Genomic DNA, 27,301 nt, shown 5'->3' with positions numbered 1-27,301 from the left:
TATGTCAGTTATTTTCTGGAACAAATGACCTAGTTCATGTAGCTGCACATTTATCTCTATCTCAGGTGGGCAGAAAATGCTTTTCAGCCAGTCTTTGTCTATTTGGTTAGGTTAAGGCTGTAGAATTAATAGTTCAGACAAAGCAATCAAATAATCAAAGGCATTTGAGCCTAAAATGGAATACTTTCTCTGTTGTTTTTCTCTTTTTTCAAGATGCTTAGCCCTGTGTTCTCTCACTGTTAAGTAAAATTGCTCCAAAGCATGGAGAAGAGAAAAGAAAAAAACAAAGCATAATAATAGACTATGTTCTCCTAAATGCAGAGAGGACAAAAAAAAAAATAATGCAGATATAAAGCAAAAGGCCAACACTATAATCTCTGTAGCTAGTTTCCTTTGCCAGCAGGATTTGTTGTTGTTTTTTTTTTAATGAAGCATTGATCAGTGCACTGAAATGCCTTCCAATGACTGCTACCCTACTGCTAAGTCTCAGATCTCTAATAATGCATAAAATCTTGCTATTTGATATAGTTAAAGTTTTATCTCGTGTATATATAGTACAAAAAAGCTTGGAAACATTATCTCCTTAAAAAATAACTTGCTATTCTTCCTGCATGAAAGTTGGATCAAGAGATTTATCTGTTTTTCATGATAGCAGAGAAAAGATTAAGTGACATCAGAGTTCTTATTTTATGTAGTTAACCAGTAAAAAAATACATACTTAGAAAACTGAACTTCAAAAATTGTAATAATCTCAAAGCATTAGGGAAAAAACCTCTTACAAATTCAACAATGCACTGACAAAATCAAAATGGAAGCAAACCAGCTTGCATGCAGTACCCTGCCAGCCTCCCAGCACTGTTGGGTGAGTAGTGTCTGCAACATGCACAGGAGATCATAAATTTGGCATCTATTGTGTATTTATTGTGTATTAATTAATCTGTATTTGGCAACTGTGATCTTTAAATCACTAAGGGGTTATTTTTTTTGGAGTGTTGTTTTTCATTTAAACTTTAATTCATTGTCTACAATAAGAGCTGACAGATCAGTTTGGTGGTTTGAATAGGATAATTCCAGAAGTACACTTGGTTGGTGTACACTACTACACTTTCTGCACTAGGGTAAAAATTCCAAGTTAAAAAACAAAACACAAACAGGCTGAGCCGACCATTTGAGACCTTGCTCCTGGAATCACTTTTGTCGGTGTATTCTCTGAGGTGTCAAGATGGCACAGGAGTAACAAAATAGAAGCTCTCAAAGCTTTTTGGTAGAGCCTGGTCCATTTGCAGCACAGCCAGAACATACCAAAAGATTTAACAGAACTGACTCATCGTTTGGATATGATCTCATCTGAATTGAAGCTGTGGAAATACCAAGTGACTTGAGATTACATAATTGCTGTTGCAAGATCTAGATTCTTCTCTAGATCTCCTAGAAGAAGCACTTTGTTGGAAGACAAAGATGAGGGACTCTTAAAGCAGATGCTCCTCGGATGTGTTCAGAGGGCTGTTGGTACAAGTGTGCAGCTAGGTCAGAACTGTTGGTAGGGCTGCAGCAGCCCCTCCACAGCAGGTTGTCCCATCCCAGCTGCAATCCCTGTGGTCTTACTGGTTCTGCTCTTGTAGGGTCGAGATCTACCTCTGCTGCTCTCCTTTGTCTTTGAAAAAACATACCATGTAACCAGACATTGGTAATGGAGCTATTGCCACTGGCTTCACTGCTGGTGACATCTGCACTGCTGGTGGCATCTGGTGATGCCTGCTTTGGTATTGAGTCTTTTTTCAGATGCTACCTGAGCAGCTCTGCATAAAGCACTAAAAACCAGCTTAACTTTTAGCAAAATTGACAGGCTTAGCTTCTCTGGACTGGAAGAGACCTAGACAGATTGCTTCAGGAGATGAACAGCAGTTGTGCTCCTCCATGTTCAAGATGTGTGTCACTGACCACAGGAACTCTCACATTTGTTTACTGAACATGCTTTTCCAAAGAAAGGAAATAACTACTTTGTTCCTTTTTCATTGCAATCAAAACCCCTCTATCCTATTCAGGGAAAGGAATATAAAACGCAGAAGATGTTAGATGAGTCATCCTTGTTTTTCTCAATATGGTGCTGCTAAACGGTTGGGTTTGCCTTATAAGCAGTATTCGTCTTAGCTCATCCTGATCAAAAGGGCAGGACTTTGCAGTGTGATGTAAGACTTCTAAGAATTCTAGCAGCTGTATTGAATTATTTTTAAAAATACATAGCTAAGAAAGAAGAACATTATTATTCATTTCATTTCAGAAAAGCTCTATAAAGCATTTTAAAGAGAAGTGTCTGTTTGCTGGCGATGCACCCTATATCTTGTCTCCCAACTGCAGGCTGAAATAAGAAACTGCAAGAACTCTGCAGGAAGCAGCTGCATAGCAACACTGCACTCAGTTACCATATGCTGGAGCAAATACTGCCAGCAGCTTGTGTGCAGCCGTGATTCTCTTTGCCATTTGACAGAGTGACAAGATAGTGTGAGACACTATCTTCTATGCAATTGAAATGGCAACAAAATGTGCTGCAGGAACAAGAATGCGTGTAGCTCCTTTCCTCAAGAACTTCTGTGTACCAAATTTTGGTTTCTTTATAAGCTGATACAATAAGACTGTATAAAAATGTTCTTGGTGAGTTGGTTTGTAGGAAAAACACAAACAAACATGACAGGTTAGGTTAGATTAGGCATGTCTGAAATCTAAAACTATCATGCTGCCCACAGTTATACCTTGTAAAACAATCCTCTCTCTTGTTTTCAAACCTATATTTATGTTCAAGGATTTTTTATTTTTTTTTTACAGGAAGCTATAAAAAGAAACAATAAGCAGAAAGTACTTAAACCACAAGCAAATGCAAGGAAGAGATAAGGTGAAATACCAAAAATAAATCTGAAGCACTTGCAAGTTGTTGAGGAAGGAAAGTAAATAATCCATGTCTTTATGCAAATATGGTTAAAAAGAGAATAAAAAAAATAGGAATCAGCTGGTAGGAGGAAGAGCATGGTGGAATAAAGCATACTATGGGAATGCAAACACAGTCTGTTACAATAACGAGCACAGGAAAGCTGCACACATAAGAGGAGGTCAATGCACCACTACTATAGTCAAAGAAAATGACAATGTGCTAAAATATAAAAAGGAACAATAGAATGAAGGACATTCAGTTGCATCTGTGTAGAGACTAATGCACTCGTTCATGCTGCAAGAGTGTGGCTACTGAAGACTAACTCAGAAAGCCTGCAACATTCTCAGGGCAGCTAAGCAGAACCACTACTTCTTGACAACACTGGAGAAAAACAAGCTCTGCCTGACCTGGGGCAGGTTTGACACAGAAGGTGTCCTTGGCCTCTGAGCTGCAGATGCTTTATATCCTTCACTAGTACAAAAAAATTACATAACCAGAAGCCCTATGATGCAAATGTTAAATGATAAACTAGGAAATGTCATACTGAATTTTGTAAGAAGCTGTAGAAGAATGGCAGATAACTGAAATGTATGCAAAAGAATGGTCAGCAATGGCTTAACCTTTGAAAACTTTTGGAGAATTTGTAAAAAGTTTTAATACAGAAGATCAACATAGCAGTAACTTTTCAACATTGAAGAAGGTAGTGCTGGGGAAAAAAATCAACTCAGCCTCAATTAAGACCAAGAAACAGGACACCTATGAACTCTTCTAAGCAATTCCTTTAAACCCATGAAGAACATGAGATTACAGAAATAAGTCTAACCTTTCCATGGTGTGTTCCTTTAGAATGACAGGCTAAAATCCAAAGCTTAAGCTATTATTTCTTTGGGAGGAAAAGATCAAGGGTGGTGGGACAAGCAAGCTGTTACCCCTCCATGCAATTTATTTTGTCTCCTGAAAATACTAGGAAGGTATTCACAGAAGAATGCCCTTGAAGACAGATTGAGTTAGGCTACAACTGGATACATCCCTTTATCAGACTCCAAACAACCCAGCTTCCTAAGGGTGGGCTACAATTAAAACTCTTGTAACTGTGGGAGCAAGCATTTAAGAGTTCAATACAGCTGCTAGGACCCATGGAAGTTTCACATCACACTGCAGAGCCATGCCCTTATGATCATGATGAGCAAATATAAATATTGTCTAGAAGGCAGGAATTATCCTATGCTTGGTTTTGAAACCATTCAAAAATAACAGTTTAGCAGAACCATACTGAGAAAAACAAAGATAATTTGTCTGTTTTCTTTTCTGCTTTCTGAGACAGCAGAGAAAAAAAGGATTTGTTTAGGTATGTTGGTACTGTACTTCTGTGGTAGCAAATTACTCAAGAACAAGCAATGCCTTTGTAAGACAAATGAGGCATGGAAACAACACAGAAAACTTCTATTTGCCTTTTTTCCCTTCCCTGTTTTGTTAGTCATAACCCATATTTGCATTGATAGTGAAAAACAGGGGATATTGCAACACTTTTATTAGTGCACTTTTCTTGAGAGTACCTATGCTGATTTAAAAATAAACTATAAACTCAATTGATTAAGTAAGGTAGCATATAAGGAACATAATATATATATATATATATACATATATATATATATTTAACTTGATAAAATTAAACAGTAACACACAGCAGATTTTTAATTCTGATAATACTATTAGACGTACATCTAAATTAATTTGAATTCATGCTCCACCACAGAATCTTAGGAAGGTGTTATGCTAATACTGATAAACTGTTATGGATGCTGTCAAACAGATTCACTATAAAAAACAAACAAGAGGGAAAACAGAGAACACACTCCACCTCTTTTTTCCCTCCCGCCATGAGAGTAAGTACCTGAAACCCATTTGATTCCAACAAGAAAACCAAGGCAATGTTCACTAGGGAGGTGTGATGGGGGTGCATGTTTCATTTTGGTTTATTTTGAAAAGATTTGCTAGATATATTCTGCAGTAACTTGCCATGCATAATATAATTTAGATCCTAGAAAAAAAAAAACCCTGTAGCTTAAAGCACAAAATAAATACAGACTATGACACTGGTTTGTCAGCTGGTAAAATGTTTTTATGTATCCACCAGAATATTAAGACACAAATCCCTTTGGTAAGTGTTACTGTCCGAATTTGGTTTTCCGAAGAAACTCATACAGAACATCAAGGTTGTAGATATATCAGACTTCCCAAGTACAGCAAAACTTTTGAAGGGTAAATATGTTTGCATAGATTTTTTTTCTCCTGAGCAGAAAGATTTCTTAGGTTATACTTAGAAATGCTCAGTATCATTTAAAAATCCTAACTTACCAACCATTTATGAACTCATCGTTTCTATACAGCTTGCCTTGCTACTTGATTACAGAAATACAATCTTCTTTTGGACATTAACATGCATCTGTAACTGTAATCTTAGAAACAAAACAACAAACTGACTCAGTTACTATGTTTTCACTTAGACCGGCTGGTATTCAGGAAGTAAGCCTCTGATTACTAATCATCCGAGAGAGCCCTTGAAATGATGAGTGACCTTTTAAAAGTTCAGAAGAATAAACACGTATCATGAAATCACTGGGAAACAGTTTCTTAAAGAAAACAGGTAATGGAGAAACTTAGTTGAGGGTGAATGTATCACTACACATCTGTCACACTCTGACGGTTTTGAACACAAGGCTGAGCGCCAGCCCTCTATAAAAAACAGGGATGCTTTTTTTTTCCCCTTCACAATTAAAACTGATCCTTACATTATATTCAGATTGTTCATGTATGCTGTAACACTAGAAGACTACCTATGCAAAAAAAATTGTGCTGTGTTGCTATGTTGTGAGCTAATACAGCGGTTTACACCAAGTCCACCAAGCAGCCACCAGAAGGTACAAACAATTAGGGGCTTTTCAAGACTCTGTTTCAAAGAAACAGACACATCTGAAAAGACAACGAAAAAATACAGTAAGCTAAAACTGATTAAATCAAAGGTGACACTTAGGACCTTCTCACTGTAAGGCAGACATGATCTTACGTAGAAGAATTCAAGAGAAATCTCATTGAAATAAAAGTCAGTAATTGGGCCTGCATGTATTACATCTCATAAATACAATTAATTTGAAGACTTCGTACATACCCAGAACTATGAATTAACTGACCCCAAGGCGATTAAATGAGGAAAAGTCCAAGAACAGAATACTGATGCATTTTTTAACAGCTTTGGTGCTTTCTGCGTCAGAAATGGTACATGGGAAGGAGATAATATTTTGCTGTATCTCAAGAATGTATGTATTTGCTCAGATGTCAAGAAAATTGGCAGAATGTTTCTGGCAAAGGAGAAAAAAAAATGGGGGGGGAGAATGGATCTACTTCAAAATTGCCCCTTCCCCTCCTTCTCAGTCAGGAGGAGATGATGAATTAAGTTTTGGTTTTATTTTTTAAAAATTATTTTTTAAAAATTATTGAAACATCCAAGAAACTGGACATAGTGGTAACACAGAACACTACTCAGGTATTTCTTGAAAATAAAAATTAAAATAGCACAAAATTAAAAAAGGACAACATTCAACAATGGCAAGTAGAAAGAAAGAGAAATCAAGTCTATAAATACAGATTAAAGAACAGCTAGCAGTACTACAGAAAAGGATCATACCATACAATGGGACACAATGACAAGATGACAAAAGTAAAACAAAAAACTTGTAAGTTAAGGATGTGTTGATACTCTTCCCAGGACACAGAAGGAAGTCATTCCACACACTTTCAATGCATCTGGTTTTTTCTTTACACTTTGGCAAAAATGAAGACAAGACAGATCAGAGGACAGCAACAAAGATGGCCAGAGATCTTAAAAATGTGACATATGAGGGAAGATTCAAGAAGCCTTAATTCATATGAAAGAGTAGATCTGAAATATGGTATTACCTGAGAAAAGTAACAAAATCAGGATCTTAGAAACTGGGTTCACAAACAGTGCATAAGCCCTTAATAGAGGGATGTTTTATCCAACAAACACTTCTATCCTTAAATATGAGACACAATCTAATTAGGGTACTTGTAAAAAAAACTGCAATGCTGAATAGAGCCATAAAATAATCAGCATGAAACAAAAAATGTTGTGTGGGGTTAACATTAGAAAATATGTATGCACACTTTCTCTACCTTTCTTCCAGTTTCAAGTTTCAGCAAGAGCTATGAAAGCAGCTGTGGCTGGGCTAAGCTCACATGGTTGAATAGAAGTTCAGTGAGGACTGCAGGGTGATCTGAAAATTTCTTTCTTTTATGCTGCAATCACTCAGACTTGAGATTCATGCCCTTCACATGGCCAGTCTATAAACTACAGTACAATAAATCAACCAAATCAAAACAGGATTTGCAGGGCAGCTACTGTACTTCTAGAACGCCTCCTCTGGGATGCAGACACAAGATACCCAAGGGTTTTTTTGCAGTAACTTCCAGCCCAGGTGATGCATATGCCTGAAATGGTCCAGAACTAATTATAAAACTGAATCCCGTAACACAATCAACACAATCTGCTGCTTGGCTTCCTGGCGGCATTAGTTAAGTGATGCAGGAAAAAAGCTTCAAAAAAAGCTTTGTACACCATCACAACCCAAGGATATTATTCCTTTAGTTTTAGTTATGCTAGTGCAGAGCTTCTCCACATTTCACTTGTGAATAACTAAGGCTAAAGAAAATAACTGCGTAAGTGTGAGAAAAAGGTTCAGCTGACGCAGTTGTTTGTTGGAGAATTTCACGTTGGATAAGGGCTTCCACTTACAGAAAAGGGGAATGAAAGTTGTTGCAGTCCAGATTAAAACTCCAGCACAAGTTCCCTTTTCCACCAAAATGTAAGTTCTGCCTTATTACAAAGATTCTTTAACATTTTCCACTCTTTTAACAGTTTTTCATTGCTTACAACTTTGCCAAAGTAACAGTTTGGGCTGAAACTTTCCACACCAGATGCCTGAGGCTGAATTTTCTTGCACAAGTTTGAGCCAAACAGTTCAGATATTTTAGAAAATAAAGCTACATTTTTCAGCATTAAAAGCTTCTGATGACCTTTTCTTCAAGAAGGAAAGACATTCCTGATAGATTTCAAATGCTTGTTAGCTTGATAGAGAAATAAGATATGTAATAGGATAAAATTTCTCTTCCATAAGCTGGTATGTGACACGGAGAGGTGCATGTCTAACCCAATTTGGCATTTGTAAGCCTAAGTTTGTCTAGCAACTCAAAGACTGCACCCTCACTTTGCACACCTTTCCCTCAAGCTGAAGCCTGTCCTCACCAGAACAGCAGAGCAAAGTCATCACCTCTGGGAGACAACATGTGATTTCAATCAGCTGTGCACCATGATGAACCAGAGCTGGAATGAGAGTTGAAGACAGGGTGTGCTTTTCTCTCTCCTGCCAGCAACTGGGCTATACAGAAGGCCAGGCTGGGGAACTGCTTTGGAATTACAAGAGTGAAAGAGCTTTAAAACTAAACCAAAAAACAACCCATCAAACAAACACACACAAAGAATAACAACCACAACATGGCTGGAGACTGGGTGGGCTGAAAGAATGAAGTGAGCTAGAAGAAGATGGAGAGTCTGAATCAGAGAGACAGGACTCACTGATGAAGAAACAGACATGGTCTGTGCAGGGGGCACCACAAAGAGCTTACTCAAGAAGAGCAACTGGGTGTTAACTACAAGAGGTGAGAAGCACCTAGAAATGTACAGAATTTATTTTGCAAAAGCAACACCAAATCCAGCATTTCCTTTCCTTTTAAAACTCTGCATGACAGCATTCTTAAGTCTCCCTCATTCTGCATCTGCAATGCTACTTTAAAATGTCCACATGCACTATTATGAAGAGTGAATTTAGATGCCATAGCTGAGGCAGACTAGCAGGGACTCCTTGGAGGCTAAGCCTGACTTTTTTTTCCCATTTCCAGATATATTTTCTGTCCACTTCCATTGATCATTCTGGTGGCAACTGGATCCCTGCATGGGGTGACTGAATTCACCAACCCAGCAAATGGTTAACCCAGAAGAGAAGAGGAGGAAAGAAAACCCAGGAAGCAATCACATCGGCATTTTCTCAGTGAGCAAGCTGAACATGCCCCCAGTGAAGATGAGAAGCACTCCAGCTGGCAGTAGCAAAGAGGCAGGACCACACAACAGGAAGAAGGTGGGCAGGACCACACAACAGGAAGAAGGTGGGAAGGACAGCAATACCTTCCCCCTTCTTTTCAGGTAATGGCCTTTAGCACCACAAGTTGAAGGATATTTATTACAAAAATTGCAATGTAACATATGAAAACTTTAGAAGCAAGAATGCTGTTGGCTTACCTAAAACTAAGCCATTAACTCTGTTTATAGACAAGCAACGTTTCTCAACAACTTGCTTAAACTTTCCCACCGATGAGGGCCTCTAGAAACAGAAGCTTCTTCCAGAAAACATGACAGAACTACTGATGTTTCTTCATTCATAGTCACAATTCTGGAGTCATGCACTGAAATAATCTCACTTCAGCAATGTTTCTGTTCCCCACAAAGAACTCAGCTTTATTGTTTATCTCATATGTATGCTGTTTAAAAACAATATAGTTTAATTTGGTTTCTCTTATTTTTTCTGTAGTTCAATCACGCTTGTCCAATTGTACGCACTGGGCACCCTGCCTGCTTAAAGATTAAATCCTTCTGTTTTGACTAAAAAGTTCTTCCTCCTTTACTCATGTTACAGCTGAACTCCTATTCAGACACTACACTCCAGAAGTTTTTAAGAGTTTTCTTTCTACCTATTTTTTTCCTAAACAACATCCTGCCTACCCCATCTCAACCCCAAACCCTAACAATTCTTGTCATCTCAAAAAAGAGATCAGTGATCCAACCCTCAGTTGTAATGCATGTGTTCAAAAATAACAGCAGCCAGCTAGTCAGAGAAGCAGCACCACTGGCTTCAGAAGAAGCAGCCCAGCCTTTGTTTGGCTGCAACACCAAATGCTGATGTGACTCTGGTGTTGGCACACCAGAAGCCTTGTGGCTCAGTCCAGACACACCCATCAGAGAACCCTGCTGCTAGGCAAGACCCCCAAAGTTTTCAGATAGACCTGGGAAAGCAGATTCCCCCATGTGCTCAGTGCAAGCATGCAAATTGTAAACATGATGCTACTGACCATCCCGGAGCACGCAGACCAACATGCACAACTTAACTTCCCAAATGGTTCCCTGGAACTCAGTCCTTATTTCACAGATGTACAAATCTGGCTGTGGTCTCCCCCCCTCTTCACAATCCTCCTGGAAAGACATAGTTGGGTCTACATCATAAATCGGCAGCATGAAGTGTCCTGGAGCAGGACGGGATTGCTACTCTACTCTCCAGCTAACCTAGCACCATTCATGCCATCAGCTGGAGGATTAGACCTGTGTGCAGGGGGTAAAAGGAAAAATGAGAAGAATCACACCACACACTGCAGCAAGAATGAAATATTCTTGCATCACATTGTTCCCCTGCTGCATTCAGGGCCTTTTTGGCCCAAACTCTCTTCATGACCTCAACTAACATGATTATCCTCCAAGATGCATCTCAAAACTAATTTTCTCAAGGGAGTTGAGCAGTTAGAAATTGCAGCTACACATGCATATTAAAAAAACACCACAACAAAAAAACCAAACCAAGCAAAACCCAAAACAAAACAAACCTAAATATGTACCGACTGTCCAAGCAAGCTTTCAAAGCATATGCTTCCAGTTCATTTAGTCATCCAGCTCCAGAAATCTACTCTGTTTCAGCCTGCTGTTCTTATCTTCAATACATTAATTTTATTGCAGGATGCCTTCCGGAGGCAGAGCACTTTTGATATCAGAACATCAGACGCTAAATCTTGACATGGGATTAATGAGGAGGCCTCTGTTGGAGGCTTTTCTAGGCTCTAGGAAGGTAAAATACCCTTGTTGATAACCTCCATCTCTTTCTAAACTGTCAAGTGCAAAGCGCTTTTATTATTACATACACAATTGAAAATACCTTTACGCTCAGTCATGTGAGTTGGATATACTAATCTCAAATGCAAAATGTGTCCTCTCATGGTTCTTAAGAATCAATGTGAACACCTACATGTGTAAGTTCTAACTGCAATAGATATCTAATTTAAAAATGTAATAAATGTTGCAAGCATATATTGTCTAGAAAAACAAAGTACATCTACAGCTGTCAATAAGTGCACACAATAAAGAGAGCAACAAGACTCAGGTTCCAGCAAATAATAACAGCATTAGTAAATTTTTATTAAAAAATAAAAATAAAAATCACCTTTTCCTTTTTCCATTCAGGAAGAGCTGATACTAACTGAAGTAATTTGGTTTTCAGAAAACAGACAGGAAATAATTTCTCTGAGGGAGACAAAAGAATATAGGTAGCACTGTCTATACAACTGGAATTCCCAAGTATTTGCATCTCTGGCAGTTCCTGTGCATGTTGGGGGAAAGGCTAAGCTTGATTAAATTGCAGATTGTGCAAGTTTATTTACAGACTCAGCTGTGAAACAGAGAATCAAAATATCTTTGAAACAAAGCTATTACTCATTAATCTGTTGGTTAAATATCTGGAGTCGGTTTCCCAATTATTTTCAACATAAAAAATATTGTTTAAATATAAGCAGCGAAATAAATGAAGTCTAGTGAAAGTGTTAGATGGGGAAGTGAAGGGACAAGCAAAATTATTTCAATCCAAGAGTCTGAAGTACATATTTCACTGCCAATTTGGCCAAAATACATGGTTGAGATGCATTTACCACGTGATTCTAATTCATGTAATGACCTATTCAATGCAACTCTCATTTACATTTTAAAATAATGACTCATTAGCACATGCATTTTGTCATGACAAGATTTTGTTAACATGAAAAGACTTCCTAGATAGTTTGGAAGCCCGATTGAATTCTAAGCCATTTGCCCAGAAGGTTGATTAAAAATTTGAAATCCTAAAAAATTATTCCCCATCCCCCTCCAATGTATTAAAACAAAGACATTAGAGGAAAGGGCATAGAAATTCAAAAGAACAATCCTTATATTCCATTTCTTCCCCAAGACTGCCCAGGTCCATCACACAACCAGCAGTATTCCTGTTCTTCAGAATGTACCCTTTACAGACAAAATAAGTTTGATTCCTAAACTAACAATACTGAATAAAGATGAGCAAGAGTTTACTCTCAATTGCAGTGAAGACAGAATTTAACCTGTTCAACCCACTTCCCAGAATACTTTACAGGGAAGAGTACATTCAACCATTTTTTGTATTTCAAAGCTGTAAGAGAAAAATCTGAGTCAGCATTGAGTTTGGCCCCCTTTTGCATCATGCCACTGAGAGGGAAAAGTGACTTCTCTCCCTAGAAGAGTTTAGACAGTACAAAAGCAAGCATTTCTTTTTAGGAAACTGGATTTAGAGGTATTACAAAAGACTGTCAAATTAACTCAAAATGTAGCTAAAAGAAAGGCTGCAGCTTTTGCTGCTAACTTGGCATGTGAGAACAACAAAAGCCCCAAAACAAAATTACAAGTCAGAGCATGAAATATTCCAGCCTTTGATATTTTTTTGTATTGTCTCAGTTTCTCTAGCTTTTAAAATGTCATAAATTGCCTCTGTGCCAGACAAGTTGCCTTCCAACTCACAACTTGAAGCACTTGTTTATGTGAAATGCACTGCTGAGTCAGCCTTCACCTCTTAGGCCTAATCATAAGTTATTCTGCCAGGCAGATTTTGTAAAAGCTTTTAGCACTGATTAAGCCACAGACATTGAAAAAAATGTTAAAATGGAAAAAAACCACAATTACTGATAGAATATTCTCTAACATAGTCCATATGTTAAGAAGTCCTCTAAAACAAATCCTGTTTCTGTCACCCAGGCAAAAGACAGAAGTCAGCCCTTCAGGGCCTTCCACAATGTAATACAGGCTGAAGACTCAAATTTGCAAAAAAAGCCTTGAAAGATATAAAGGGGCTTGTGTAGGGTAGAGCTAAATGGCAAGAATGATCTTTGTGCATATTATATGACAACACAGGAAGTGCTCTGGGGTGGGTTACACTACCATTTGACGCTGAAAGTCCAGGTTAATGGGTTAGCATGCCCAAAGAGACTAAGACCCTATATGAAAGTGAAGCTTTACACGGTATATTTGGGACATTTTCTCAGCCGTTTGTCCATTGACCTTAACAGAGGCCTCTGGCAGTAACAGGAGAAGTAAAACAGCTTTCCTTGCTTTCTTTTTTGTAATGCCAACACTCATGTAACTGCCTATAAGAATATGCTTCTTTTTAAATTCTCTTTACTTACATAATAAGCATATAAATGTGCCTGGTTTTATGTCTATAGCAATGTTTTGCAGGATTAAAGATAATACTGGGCTACTTGGAAAAAAAATAACCCACAAAAAAATCTTTTTGAGAGAACACTTCTTGCTATGAAGAGTCTTTGCAAGTTGAATTTCAATGCTTCCAACATCCGCACTCTGAAAAACACCATTCACAAAGCTGAAAACAAACCATTATTCTTCAACTGCAGCCATCAGCTGGTGCTGACAAATATGCTTGAAACAAATTTGAATATTGAAAATGTACCAAATCCAGTCAAGAGTCATTGCACTGCTCACAGACTTTAATTAGAACATACAGAGAATATATTCTCTCTAATTTCACAGAGTTAAAAGAAAGTGACACATGAAAAATATGTACGGTTTGAATAAAATTTCTTCTCTAGTGTAGTAAGTTGTTAGACATGTTATTTTTAACTTGAAGTGAAAATAATATTTTAATGGCCTTAGTACCTCAAAATTAATTCCCTTTTTTGTTGTTGTTGCTAAATGTCCTAAAAAAAACCTGAGTGTTGGTTGAATTGATTGTCCTTTTCTGCTTCATTGCCATTTTAATCTATACATTTCAATTTCCATCTAAATAGCTGCTTTCTATGGAGATGTAATAATTGAGAAAGAGAAAAAGAGGGATACTTCTATTTTCTGCCTCCTCCCCTGTCACCTTGTCTTGCCCACAAACCGCAATCTACAAAGCGCAATCTATAGGCTTCTCATTTATGAATGTTGTTATTATCCTGAGAGCAAGGCAAAACTCTTTATATCTTTAAGACTATCTTTTGGCAAGTCAGAGATAATTACTTACAAAAAAAAAGCTGATGCCTGATGTAAGATTTCTCTTATAAATAGAACGGAGGTAAGTTTAATTTAAATTTTCCTTATACTGTTTTGTGAATTGTTGAAAATTACATTTAAAGTAAGGAACTGGGTTCTGAGAACAGGGAGAACTTTGACATGTTCATCAAAACTTAAAATCACCTCCTTCAATAGCTAATATAAGAACACATTAATAAATAAATACAGCAGGAGAACACAGATCCACTCAACAGGTACTTAATAAACAGACTATACAAGTCATCATACTCTTCCATAGAGGTGTATTTGACCTTGGTCTACCAGTATAAACATTAGACAGACCACTAGACCACAACAGCAAGACAAGTAGTTAAGGTCTTGCCAGTGGATGCACTTAGCATTTTGTCTCACAGATACTCAACCTATCTGCCTGTTAACATAGCTCTGTAACATAGCACAGAACCACAGAATTGCCAGAGCTGGAACGGACCTCTAGAGATGGTCTAGTCCAACTCCCCAGCTAAATCAGGATTGCCTGGAGCAGATTACTCAGGACTGCATCCATAGTGGTTTTGCATATCTCCAGAGAAGAGGTCTTCACAAACTCCCTGGGCAGCCTGTTCCTGTGCTTTGTTGCCTTCATATCCTTGTGAAGAAACAAACTTCCACTGCAACTGCAATCTCTCGTTTCTCAAAATGATCCTACACTAACTTGTAGAAAACGAGCAATAAATGTTTTCAGTCTCTAAGCAAAGGTGTCACTAAGTTGTAATCATGTACTTTTTCCTCCAAACAAAAGTTCTGTCACTGCTGGCTGACCTGATCTTTTCCAATACTCACCACATGTTGATTCACCTTGTCACCCAGCCTGCCTGTCCTGTTGGTTGTTCTTCCCCTTCACTGTTGAGATCCATAACATTTAGCTAAGGATAAAAGAAGCAAATGTCTCCAGTTTGGCTGGAGTTGGAAGAACAAAGGAAAATTACAAAAAACTGATGAGGAAAAAAAGACAAATTGAGAAAATGTGCTGTGCTTTATCAGAAGATGGGAGAACGCATGGTGAAAACAAAATGCATGCGGTGAATGAAATTAAACAGACAGATATAAATGGCCTGGAAAAGACCATGCAGATAGTTTATGTGTAAGTGAGATGTAACCCCCCATCTTCAAGAAAACAAATTTTCAATTTATTTTTTTAATATAATAATTATAATTCTATGTTTGGGAACTACAACCTCACAGAATAATGCTCTGCATAACTGTTTTTCTTCTGCACAAATATTTACATTGTATCAGTGGATGGGTAACCCATACTCTTCCCTCTCTGGATTAAAGCATCCACCAAGTTACACAAGAAGTCATGACTAACTGGAAACATCTGCTAAGCCACTTATATCTCTTTTACTTTGTAATACCCACTAATAACTCAGAAGGGTCATATCTTACATCTGCTTCTCTTCTCTTCCACATCAAAGTCTTAACAGATAGCTTGCAAGTGAAGTTGTTATAGAAGCTAGGTCTTGAGGAGAGGCACAGAAAGCTGTTGTGTGGTTTCTGCAGATGTTCCCCTCTGTACATTAACTAATAGCTGCCTGCTGAGTTTCAACATTCTTGGAGCCAGGGTTTCCAGATGTCTCCTCCAAAATTAATACAAACAACCAGGAGGTTTACAGAAGTGAAACAATCTAAAAATTTCTCTTTCCTCACAATTTTTTCCCTGCAATGTCTGATATCCACAGAGGAACAGCTGCCCTAACAGCAAACACATACAACAGCATATCCAGTAAAAACGCTGCAGAAGATCTCATATCATAAATCACCACTTTCATGTACCAGAGACAGCCCTTGATGCTCAACAGCAGTGGTCAAGCCACTGGGCTGCCCTGACTCCTCCTAGTGCCTAGCATTCTGTTCATAGGCTATCAGCATGCCAAAACAGGGAGCTAAGGCATGGACTGCCAGTACTGCCCTTCACCTCAGAGACATTATCCATGAGGTCTGATAGCACAAAATGAGATACAGAACTCAACACACTTAAAATTCAATGAAAATTCACCCAAACACATACTTGACCAACTTTTTTCTGACCATCCTATCCTACACTGTTCTTGAGCAAAGGCATCTACTTTATTTTTCAAAGTTCTTTGAATACAAAAGAGAAACTAAGATCTATGATTCACACATCCAGACTTTCAAGCCCTGTTTTACTTTCAAGCCCTGTTTTATTATAAAATAAAATAATAGAATCATCAAGACTGGAAAAGACTTTCAAGATCATCAAGTTCAACCGTCCACCCTACAACCCTTAACCACTAAACCATCTCCTGAAACAACACGTCCACCCATTTTTTAAACACCTCCAGGGACAATGCCTCCACCACCTCTCTGGGCAGCCTGTTCCAATGCTTCACCACTCTTTCTGTGAAGAGATTTCTCTACTATCCAATCTGAACCTCTCCTGGCACAAGTTGATCCCATTTCCTCTTGTCCTATTGTTATTCACTAGGGAAAAGAGGCTGTTGGCCTTCTTGGCCACCTGGGCACACTGCTGGCTCCTGTTCAGCTGTCAATCAGCACCCCCAGGTCCCTCTCTGCTGGGCAGCCCTCCAGCCACTCCTCCCCAAGCCTGTAGCACAGCCCAGGGTTGTTGTGGCCCAAGTGCAGTACCCAGCATTTGGCCCTATTTAATCTCATGCCATTGGCCTTGGCCCATCAGCCAAGCCTGTCTAGATCCCTCTGCAGAGCCTCCCTGCCCTCCAGCAGATTGACACTCCCACACAACTTAGTGTCACCTGCAAACTTCCTGAGGGTGCACTCTATCCCCTCACCCAAGTCATCAATAAAGATGTTAACCAGGAGCAGCCCCAGCACTGAGGCCTGAGGAACATCACTCGTGACTGGTCACCAACTGGATTTAACTCCATTCAACACAACTCCTTGGACCCAGCCATCCAACCAGTTTTTTATCCAGCAAAGCATGTGCACATCCAAGCCACGAGCAGCCAGCTTCTCTAGGAGAATGCTGTGGGAAACCTTGTCAAAGCCCTTGCTAAAGTCAAGCTAGACAACATCCACAGCCCTTCCCTCATCCAATAAACATGTCACCTAGCCATAGAAGGAGATCAGGTTAGTCAAACAGGACCTGCCCTTCATGAACCCTTGCTGACTGAGCCTGATCACCTGGTTGTTCTGCATGTACTGCATAATGGTACTCAGGATGATCTGCTCCAACAGCTTCCCTGGTACTGAAGTCAGACTAACAGGCCTGTAATTTCCAGGATCATCCTTCTGTCCCTTCTTATTTATGGGGGTTACGTTGGCTGATTTCCAGTCTGCTGGTACCTCCCCAGTCAGCCAGGACTGCTGATAAATGATGGAAAGTGGCTTAGTGAGCACCCCTGCCAGCTTTTTCAACACTCTTGGGTGCATCCCATCCATCTCCATAGATTTCTGCACGTCTACGTGGTGTAGCAGGTCACTGACCCTCTCCTCCTCGATTGTGAGGTGATTGTTCTGCTCCTGGTCCCTGTCACCTAGTTTAGGGAGTTGGATTCCCTCAACATAACTGGTCCTAAAGACTGAGGTAAAGAATGAAACCCTGCCAAAGTCCCTTTATCAAATTAATAAAATATTTTCCCATTTCTCTTGAAGAATGAATGTAGTCACCTTATTCTTATTAAAAAGAAATAAAATAAAATCAAACAGACCATATTGTACCAAGGAGTGCAGCTTCAGTGATTGCTGTATTTTATTCAAGGACTCAAATTGCTTCCAGCCAGCAACTCACAACAATGGCCTCTGAGTATGCACAGAGGCAGTTATTTTTCAGTGACAATTTTATGAAGATGTACATGCACAAAACAGGTCCCATGCAGGCAGTATTTACACTTTCCTCACCTCCTGCCAGAATTTTTCTTCTTCTTTAAAAAAGGAACTATTGCCTTTCCTAATGGAATGAGCATTTCTAAAACCCCGGAAATCTAGCTGCAATTAGGCAATATAAATCAAAACATAGTAATGAAGCACACAGATTAAACAGTTTTCTAACCAACATAGCAGGAAGGGGTCTTTTTGAAGAATTTCTGGGTTTTTTTAAAGAATATCTGGTGATTTTTAGCATTAGCATAAAGTATATTTTTGTCTGTCAGACAAGAGTTCACCCTTCCTGCAAAAAAAAAATTTGAATTCTGCTCTGTAAAAAAAAAACAACCAAACAAATAAACAAAAAAACACCCAAAAAATCCCAACAAAAAACATATTGTATAAAACAAAATGAAAAAACCCCCAACACTATGCACTACAGCTAAACAGATAGTCTATATGGGAAAAAGAACCCATTCAAACTTTCTTCCAAGAGCCAGCACACAAGAGTTAACAATAATAACTTCAAATACAGAGAATTCCAAGATCTTGAAGTGAACAAGGGCACAACTCGTTGCTCTCAGCTGAAACAAGCACCAGATACTTCCCCATTGGCTGTATCAGACCAAACAAATGTGACTCTTGTTTGAACCAGCAACTCCACTGTTGTCAAAGTGTGTAGCATATAGCTATGAAACATGCTGATTTTGTAAAGTTTCATGCTTTAAGAAAGTTCATGGAAAATTCTTCATCAGCTTGATATTAGGCAGCATCAGCTGATAAATGGTAAGTTGAAACAACTGCAAGCTACTCTGGAGAATACTTCATGCAAGTCAGAAGGAAATTTGATGAAAGTACATTTCAAAACTGTCTTGGCCCCATATCCTTTTCCAAACAAGCATTGTGCACTTGCTATTGATCAACATTCAAACAATTGCTACAGAAGCTTATCCATCAGCCTCTCATTTGTTCAGCACCTCTCTCATTTCAGCTAAAAGTCATCTTTAAAATGTGAGGGGGGCAGCAGTAAGACTTAAAAACTGAGAACAGACTCTGCCAGGAACTACTGTTTTCTTATTAATCCTGGGACGAGAAAAAACAACAAACCCATCACTCATTTCAGGAAGAACCACTATTAACTTACAAATCAAGCTGCACTCTCTAGTCCTGTAACACTGCAGAATAAAAGTTGTTGCTCTCAATAAAGGCCCAACAGTACCCTCTTGTTAGAGAAGAAATTCCTATTGCCCCTCAGACCTGAAAATTGAGTAGTAAAAACAATTTGAGTACTGATCATTTTTTGTGACATATACCAGAACAACAAAGAAGGGCATGAAGCAACTCTGCATTTCAAAGGTGGCAGCTAGGGGTAAACAAAATACTGTGCTAGAATACTGCACTGACAGAAGCTACATAATTTATAGTTCCTACAACACTGCAAACTCCAGAGGATATTCCTACTATGGCTGGAAAGAAGCAGAAGTTAAGCAACACTGAATGCTTTTCTCTGAGCAACACTGCAGGCTTTCCACTCAGCAAAGGGCTGGAATCTGCTCTTGATTCTGCAGCATTTGATATGCTGCACACAACTTTCAAAACGTCTGTGTGATTTAGAGTCCAAGGTTTTTCTTTTCCCTTCTGCAAAAACACAGTTCCCGTTAACCTTTTGTACTTCAGAAAGGTCAAGTCAACTACCCAGGACTGCTCTGTACCAAAAGCTGAGCTCCCCCTTGAAACAATGGGGCACAATTCAATTTACCTATTAAAAAGGGGCAAGCAGGCAAATTCTGTCCAGCTACAGCCAACAGTAGGACTAGATAAAACTAATGCTAACACTTGAGACTAAAGATGATGATAATGATCTGGAAACAATGCCCCTTATTTTGTTAAAATTGTAAAGGCAGTAGGTTAATCAGCATAGCTGCCATCTACCATGATTGTGCAACTGTAAGCCAACCACGCACAAGTCAGCAAAATGCTTTACCAACTGGAAAACTCAGTCTAGACCTTTATCAAAAGATGATCAGAATAATTAGATCACAAAGACTTTTGCATCTCTTTAATTAAAATGGTATGTTTTTCACTACAGTACATACTTCATCACACTTCAAAAAACATGCAAGCAATTCCAGTCCATCACTGTTTAAATAATTTTTCCATGGGAAAAACATCCATCATATATTTAGATCAAATTATATACATTTTACTCAACAGAATTTGTTCTAGACTATGCCATAGAAACATCAGACTGTTAAGGCTTTTAGAGAGAGATTTTCGACTAACTGGCTCTCTTTCTTCCTCAAATCAGAATTTAAACAAACTGTGCTACGCTGTAAACTACCCAAACATACCTCAAAATTAAAAATCAGGAGAATTGGAACAGTTCACAATTGAACAGATTTTTTCGATCTAAAATACACTTAGGTCTCAAAGGAGAACATTGCTCTAGTTCCAAAAATAATTAGGGCAATGACAAAATGTCTGATGTTTTATCTACTATCTTTGCTGTCTTGTTCTCCAAGAGTTTAAAACATCTGAGGCTAATACTGGTTATATTTCTCTCTGGACCTCTTTTAACCCTGTGATTTATAGACTATAGAGGTGAAAAAATGTCTCAAATATAATGAGGGAAAAGAAATAAAACTACTGAATAGTGTACTAGTAACAACTTTTTGGCAGGCTTTTTCAAATAACACGTCAAACTGTGAAATTCTGGAAGAGCCTTTTAGGATGAGGTGTGTTTCAACATATACTCCACTGTAAAGAGTGTAGTCACAGCTCACAGAAGCCAGCTTGGACTCTGGACATAGGTGTGCCAGCATTACTACAGATATGGAGATACCCCTCCTTCGTTCAAACTTAATTGCATGCCCACACGTCATAGGAACAGCTCTTGAAAAAGCCACAGCTCTTTCTCATTTTAAGCACTAAGTCCAGGTGGATCATGTAACGACTCTTATAGTTGTGCTGATTATTCCAAGTTTGAACAAAGCCAACATTTTAAAAATGCCTTAAAAACCTGGGTGGATTAGGCCACCCTGGTTGGAAAATGTGACAAAAGACATAAGTTCATACAATTCTTGCTGATTTAGACATGCTGCAAATTGCTGGACTCTTACAACAGACACTGCATTGTTGCACCCCTTGCCAGTTAGGATACAGGACTAACACAGACACACAAACAGCTGAGAATATGGAATTGATCTGTGGATTAAATTCAAGTGGCAAATGGACTAATTTTCTCTTTGTGAAAGAGTCTGCTATTCCAGCTCTCATTACTGGTGGACAAGAATGGAAATAATCATATGAATATTGACAGGCCAGTTTTATGGATCTATTTTGGAAAGTGATCCTATTAATAATACATGCTATTTGACAATACAATAGTTTCCAATTAATCAAACTGCAAAGATCTGTGTCACATTATTTAATATCTTATGTTTAAACAACATGAAGTAAAACTTATATTGTCCCTTAGTGAAGGATGGGTATAATTACTTAAATCAATACTTACAATTTCATCATCTGGCACAGATGACGAAGTTCCATTGTCAAAATACCACTGCACAGTTCCTGATGATATTAATTTCCTTTTTATTAGCATGGGTAACACCACAAAAATACGCTGCTAGGTGAATCTACAAGCATGATCCTGTAAAGAAATGTGCAACTAGAGGTGATACCAATCGAAACTAAGGGAGCTAAGATGATTTCCAGCTCTTGTGATTTTTATCGTGAGTCATATCTGGTGTTTTCCTTGAGTCATACATTTAGGAATCTCAGCAAAAGTGCCCATAATTACATTTTATAATTTCATTACTGTGGTGAAGGGGAAGGGAATTTGCCTTTTTACATACATGCATCCAGACACAAAGCAGGCAGGTGACACCTTTGATCAAAGTTTGGGTATCAGATTTTGTTGCACAAAAAGCAAGAGATTATTACAAAAATGCTTTTCATCTAATAATGATAATTTCTTAGTGACAGTACACTAAGATCCACATACATAAATTCCAACATACCTTCTTTGTTGTGTGCTTTCACTAGTGAGAGAACTCCCATTTTTTTTCCTTTCAGAAAAAAATATTTATTTGTTTATTGGACAACTTACAATAGCAATGGTATGACATTCCACCCACAAATAAACCAAAACAAGTTTAAAAAACCCACAAGAAGATAGATGAAGCTAAATTTTATGCCTTTTTTTCACTTTATCAACCAAATAAATTTAATGAGTAGTATCAGAGACAAGACAACATTGGACAGGCCTCTGTTGTTAAAAACTGTTATTCTGTTGTATGACTTCAAGGCCATTCAAATGCTATCCAAAATGCAAGTGGTTAGGTTAGAATCAAAATTATCTACTCAGAAGGGGAGAGGGAAAGCATACAAGTGCTTCCAATACAAACATAATTACACATTTTACATGTCAGCTCCTCTAAATATCCTCAAAATTTTTACTAAGTTTTTGAATAGCAAGTGCCACAAATTGCCTTTCAATGTTACATACACCTCTGTATATTCCCATATTACAGCAATGAGCAAGACAGTTTAAGTCAGTAGAGGAACAAGCAAAGAAAAAACATTTCTACTGTCCTGATTTCCAACATTCAAAGTATCAGGACTTTCTCTCAGGTTGGACACATCAGGAAGCAATTCTCCTTCAGCAATGGATTAAGTAGATTAAAATTCTATGATGTCCCACATTACTTGTCATCTAATAATGAAAACCAAAAAGCTCCCAAAGTAAACTCTCTCCACAAGACAGATTCAAGCAAGGCCAAATTTAAGGGTACCATGGAGTGGAATGCAGCAAAGGAAACACCAAACCAAGTATTAGCTTCTATAGTATGCCATTATTTGCTAAAATAAGTAAGATCGTGCTCTGGTTGCTTTTCTTACAAACATGCCCATCTGGCCTCCATAACACGTGAAGAAAAGTGAAGGAATTTTCATAGCACAAACATCCTCAAAGCCAGACACTCATCACCTAGGTGTCAGCAAGCCTTTACACAAGTCTTCTCAAATTACTTCTTCCCACCCAGACATAAAACAGCTCCCTTTAACATCTGTTAATCTAATTGGTTCCTATGAGCCTGTAACAATTAAACCTGGTGTTGTAAGGAGCGACACAGAAAGGGAATTTTACATATCAACAGCTGGGCTGTTTGCAGAACAAACGAACTGCATCTGGATCAGCAACTCTCACCAAAATACAGTTATTAAGTTGTGAGAAAAAACCCTAAATGAAGCTGATGGCCACAGCAACTGCGCTGAGCTCAAAGCACTCATCAGCTGCTATGTCAAAATAGTGATCTTAAGGTGGGAGCAAAGACTTCAGAAGTTCTCTAGCTGGTAAATTTAACAATCCTGAAGAAAGACTACAATCACAGCAAACACAGAGTGAATCACACATTCACAATGAAAGTAAAATTTTTGTACGATACATTTTAAAGTTAGCAGTTTTTAGTGGGCCTGTATTAAGGAAAAAAACAAAACTGGAATCTAAGCCCAATTCAGATTCAAACCGTTTTTTACAAAAAAGGGAATGATGGCAACAACTGAGCAATCTCTGCTCTTTACTTGTGCAAAATCCTTCAGTGGATTTAAATCAGAAGTAACTTTTTCTTCCAAAACAAAAAGTGAAATGAAACAAAGATACCCAAGTCAGAATAGGTCCCACTCCCATTTCCACAGACATTTACGGATGTCTCTCCCTGCGTACTCCCAAGAGATTCTCATCTTCAGAAGGAATTCTCATACAACTAAGCAATGTGCATAAGGGTTTGCAGAGCAGGAGTGGTAATATCTTGTGTACCATCAGCATACAGGATAAGGAGAGAAACTAACACTTCATATAACTTTTGAAAATCTCTATGCTTGAACATCTCACAGACTGAGCAAGCAAGCCCTGTGGTTTTCATCCAGTGTTCCAGACAAATGTCTCATACAGTAATTTTCTTGCCTTTTCTACAGTCTAGTTTTAAATTTACTTAATGAAACACTTTTTGAAGCATTTTTGATCTGTGCTCTCTTCTGTGCTTTCAACCCCAGTATTACGCTACCTAAACAGCTGGCCACAACTCTGTACGGAGGTGGCAACACTGTAACCCTTGGAAGTTCCTCAGAACCTCTTGCAATACTCTTAACGTATTATATGCCACATACTTGACACCTAAATGTTTACCAGCTCCCATCTCAAGGTGTGGAAGGAACAAATGTTATTTACCTTATGGGAGACAGGGAATTAACAGCTTTCAGCCTTCGATTAAGAACTCTCTAGCCAGTGGCTTTTATTTTAACTGTTTTGTTTGCTATTCATCACTTTCTTAATCAGCTTCTCTAATTTTCAGCAATCCTTATGAAATTCCACAAAGTCAACCTTTAAAACATAATGTGTCTAACAGGCAAGTTGAGACTTTGGTACTCAGAAGCGAATGCAGAATCTTTTCTCTTATCCCTTTTCCAGAGTATCACTGAAGGCCTATATATCCAAATTCCTTTTCCTCACCCACACCTCCATTTTTTGATGTTTTCTGAGACCTTCACAATTACAGACACCTATTACTACATTCCAGAACGTCAGACAAGAATTCATCTGTTAAATAATTACCTTTCTCTGATGATTGTAAAACACTTTAGATGTATCTTAATTATACTTTATCAATATTCTTAATCAAATTCAGCATTAAAAGGTTGCTCACAGTATGTAGAACTGTTTGATGCTTCCACAGGTATAATTATTAAAAGTGTCATACCTGGAGAAACCCAAGACTCCTGAAAGGTTTTCTATAGGTACAAAATACTGAGCTGTGACTCCAGGCACATTTGAAAATAGCACTAAGGAACTATTTGCATCTTTGGGCTCAGAAATAACTTCTAAGTTATAGCCATGTAAACCATAATCTCATGAAATGTCATTTAAGATTATTTCAGCTTTATAAGGCCTGAACTACCCCTACTACTTTGAATGGGATAAAGCTCTGGAGGGGAGAAGAGCACAAGTATTCAAGGATCACCACTTAAGCCCAGAAGCAATTAATTCCAACAAAGAGAAAGTCAGACAAGACTGCCAGGAGGCCTGCATAGATGAGCAAGAAGCTCCTGAAGACACTGAGATGTAAAACTAAAGTTTACAGAGGGTGGAAGCAAGGATAGATAGCCTGGGAGGAGTACAAAAAAGTTGTCCAAGCAGCCAGGGATCAGGTTAGGAAAGCTGAAGCCCAGACAGAATTAAAACTGGCCAGGAACATCAAGGATGTACTTTTCAAGGAACATGTGGTCATCTCATGAGGTCATATTCATCCTTCATGGGTCCTTAGGACAATAAGCTCTACCTTTTTGGTTGTAGATCATCTTTAGCAGGAAAGGTACCACTCAGAGTATCCAGAGCCAGCCTGTGGGAGCTGTCTGCCTCTTTCTGCCTGCATCTTTACCACACACCCAGCCTGGCAAGATTTAGGTGTATTGTATTTACACTGCGTCTCATTTACCCCCTCTTCATGGCAGAAGCCAGATGTCATCTCTCTGGACTTCCATAAGGCCTTTGACACGGTCCCCCACAACATCCCCCTCTCTGCATTGGGCAGGTTTGGTTTAATGGGTGGAGGGTTGTGGTGGATAAGGCACTGGTTGGATGGTCCCATCCAGAGAATACTGGTCAATGATTTGATGTCCAAGTGGAGATCAGTGACGAGTGGTGTGTTCCTCAGAGGTGGGTACTGGGAGAGGTGCTGTTTAGCATCTTTGTTGGTGACTGTGGGACTGAGTGCACCCTCAGGAAATTTGCTGATGACCTCAAACTGTGGTGTGGTCAGCATGCTGGAGAGCAGGGAGGCCATCCAGAGGGACCTTGACAGACTGGAGGGGTGGGCCTGTGCCAACCTCATGAACTTCAGCAAGATCAAGTGCAAGGTCCTGCACCTGGGTCATGCTAATCCCAAGCACAAATACAGACTGAGTGGAGAACGGACAGAGAACAGTGCAGAGTACTGTAGGTGTCCAACATGTGTGGGTGTTGGCTGATGGAAAGCTCACCATGAGCCAGCAATGTACTTGCAGCCCAGAAAGCCAACTGTGTCCTGGGCTGCATCAAGAGAAGCATGGCCAGCAGGTCAAGGGAGGTGATTCTCCCTCTCTATTCCACTCTCATGAGACCTGACCTGCAGTGCTGTGTCCAGTTCTGGAGCCCCCAACACAGGAAGGTGATGAAGCTGTTGGAGCAAGACCAGAGGAGGGCCTCAAAGAAGATAAGAGGGCTGGAGCACCTCTGCTATGGAAACAGGCTGAGGGAGTTGGGATTGTTCAGTCTAAAAGAGAGGAGGCTGCGGGCAAACCTTATAGAGGCCTTCCAGTACCTGAAGGGGACTACAGGAAAGCTGGGGAGGGACTTCTTACAAGGGCTTGTAGAGATGGGATGAGAGGTAGTGGTTTCAGTTAGAAAAAGGATAGATTTAGATTAGTTATTAGGAATAAATTCTTCACTGTGAGGATGGTGAGAGTCTGGACCAGGTTGTGGATGCCCCCTCCCTGCAAGGCTTCAAGGCCGGGTTGGATGGGACTTTGAGCAACCTGGTCTGCTGTGAGGTGTCCCTGTGCATGGGTTGAATCTAGATGATCTCTAAGGTCCCTTCCAACCCAAACCATTCTATGATTCTATAATGCTAAAAATTACCATTTTTCACTGCTAATCCTAATTCCCATCCCACTCTTGTTAGTTGACTACCATCCTAAAACAGAATTGATGAATTTCCTAAATAATTTGCTGAAATACAGCACAATTTGAAGTCTGCTATCACTGTTCACTGGTTTCCTTTAGTAAGAAGGAACTACACACACAGAGCGATGACTAAGTTAAAATAAATCAGACAAGGATTTTCCAACCAGAAGTCATGGCATTTGGTCAATTCTCCTTTGATTCATTTAGGTATTGCACACATAGACTAAGCAGCATCCCCTCTAGATTTCACAAGCATTAGCATGCTAGCAGTAACTCTGAGGTGGAGCCCCTCCAGCTGCCAGGAAAATAGTAATAAATAAAAAAAATCTGTAACAAAGAAAAACAGCTTCATAAGCAGCCATCAGAGGATCTGGTGAGAATTTCAGGGAGGCAGACATAGGAAATGCTTTAATTGCATTACATATAATGTTGTCTTGATGTATGTGCATGCAAGAGTGGTTTATTATCTTACTCCTAACGGATTTGACAGTTTCAGGAAGGGATATGCATGGTATCAAATTTCCAGCAAGAAATATGCTCAACGCAATCTGGAAAACTAGTTGGATTTCATGGGATGTTTTCAAATTCCCTAACATAGATCTTTTTTTTT

General features: G+C 38.9%; 1 protein-coding gene across 3 annotated transcripts in view; it reads right to left on the bottom strand.

The window, feature by feature from the left end:
- LHFPL2 (LHFPL tetraspan subfamily member 2) overlaps positions 1-27,301 on the bottom strand; it is a 135,932-nt gene that overhangs the window by 38,330 nt on the left and 70,301 nt on the right. The gene's annotated exons all lie outside the window — the stretch shown is intronic.

Source organism: Apus apus, chromosome Z, assembly GCF_020740795.1.
Source record: "Apus apus isolate bApuApu2 chromosome Z, bApuApu2.pri.cur, whole genome shotgun sequence".
Taxonomy (NCBI): domain Eukaryota; kingdom Metazoa; phylum Chordata; class Aves; order Apodiformes; family Apodidae; genus Apus; species Apus apus.
The sequence above is the reverse complement of the archived record's forward strand: the minus strand, read 5'-3'. Positions and strand labels throughout refer to the sequence as shown.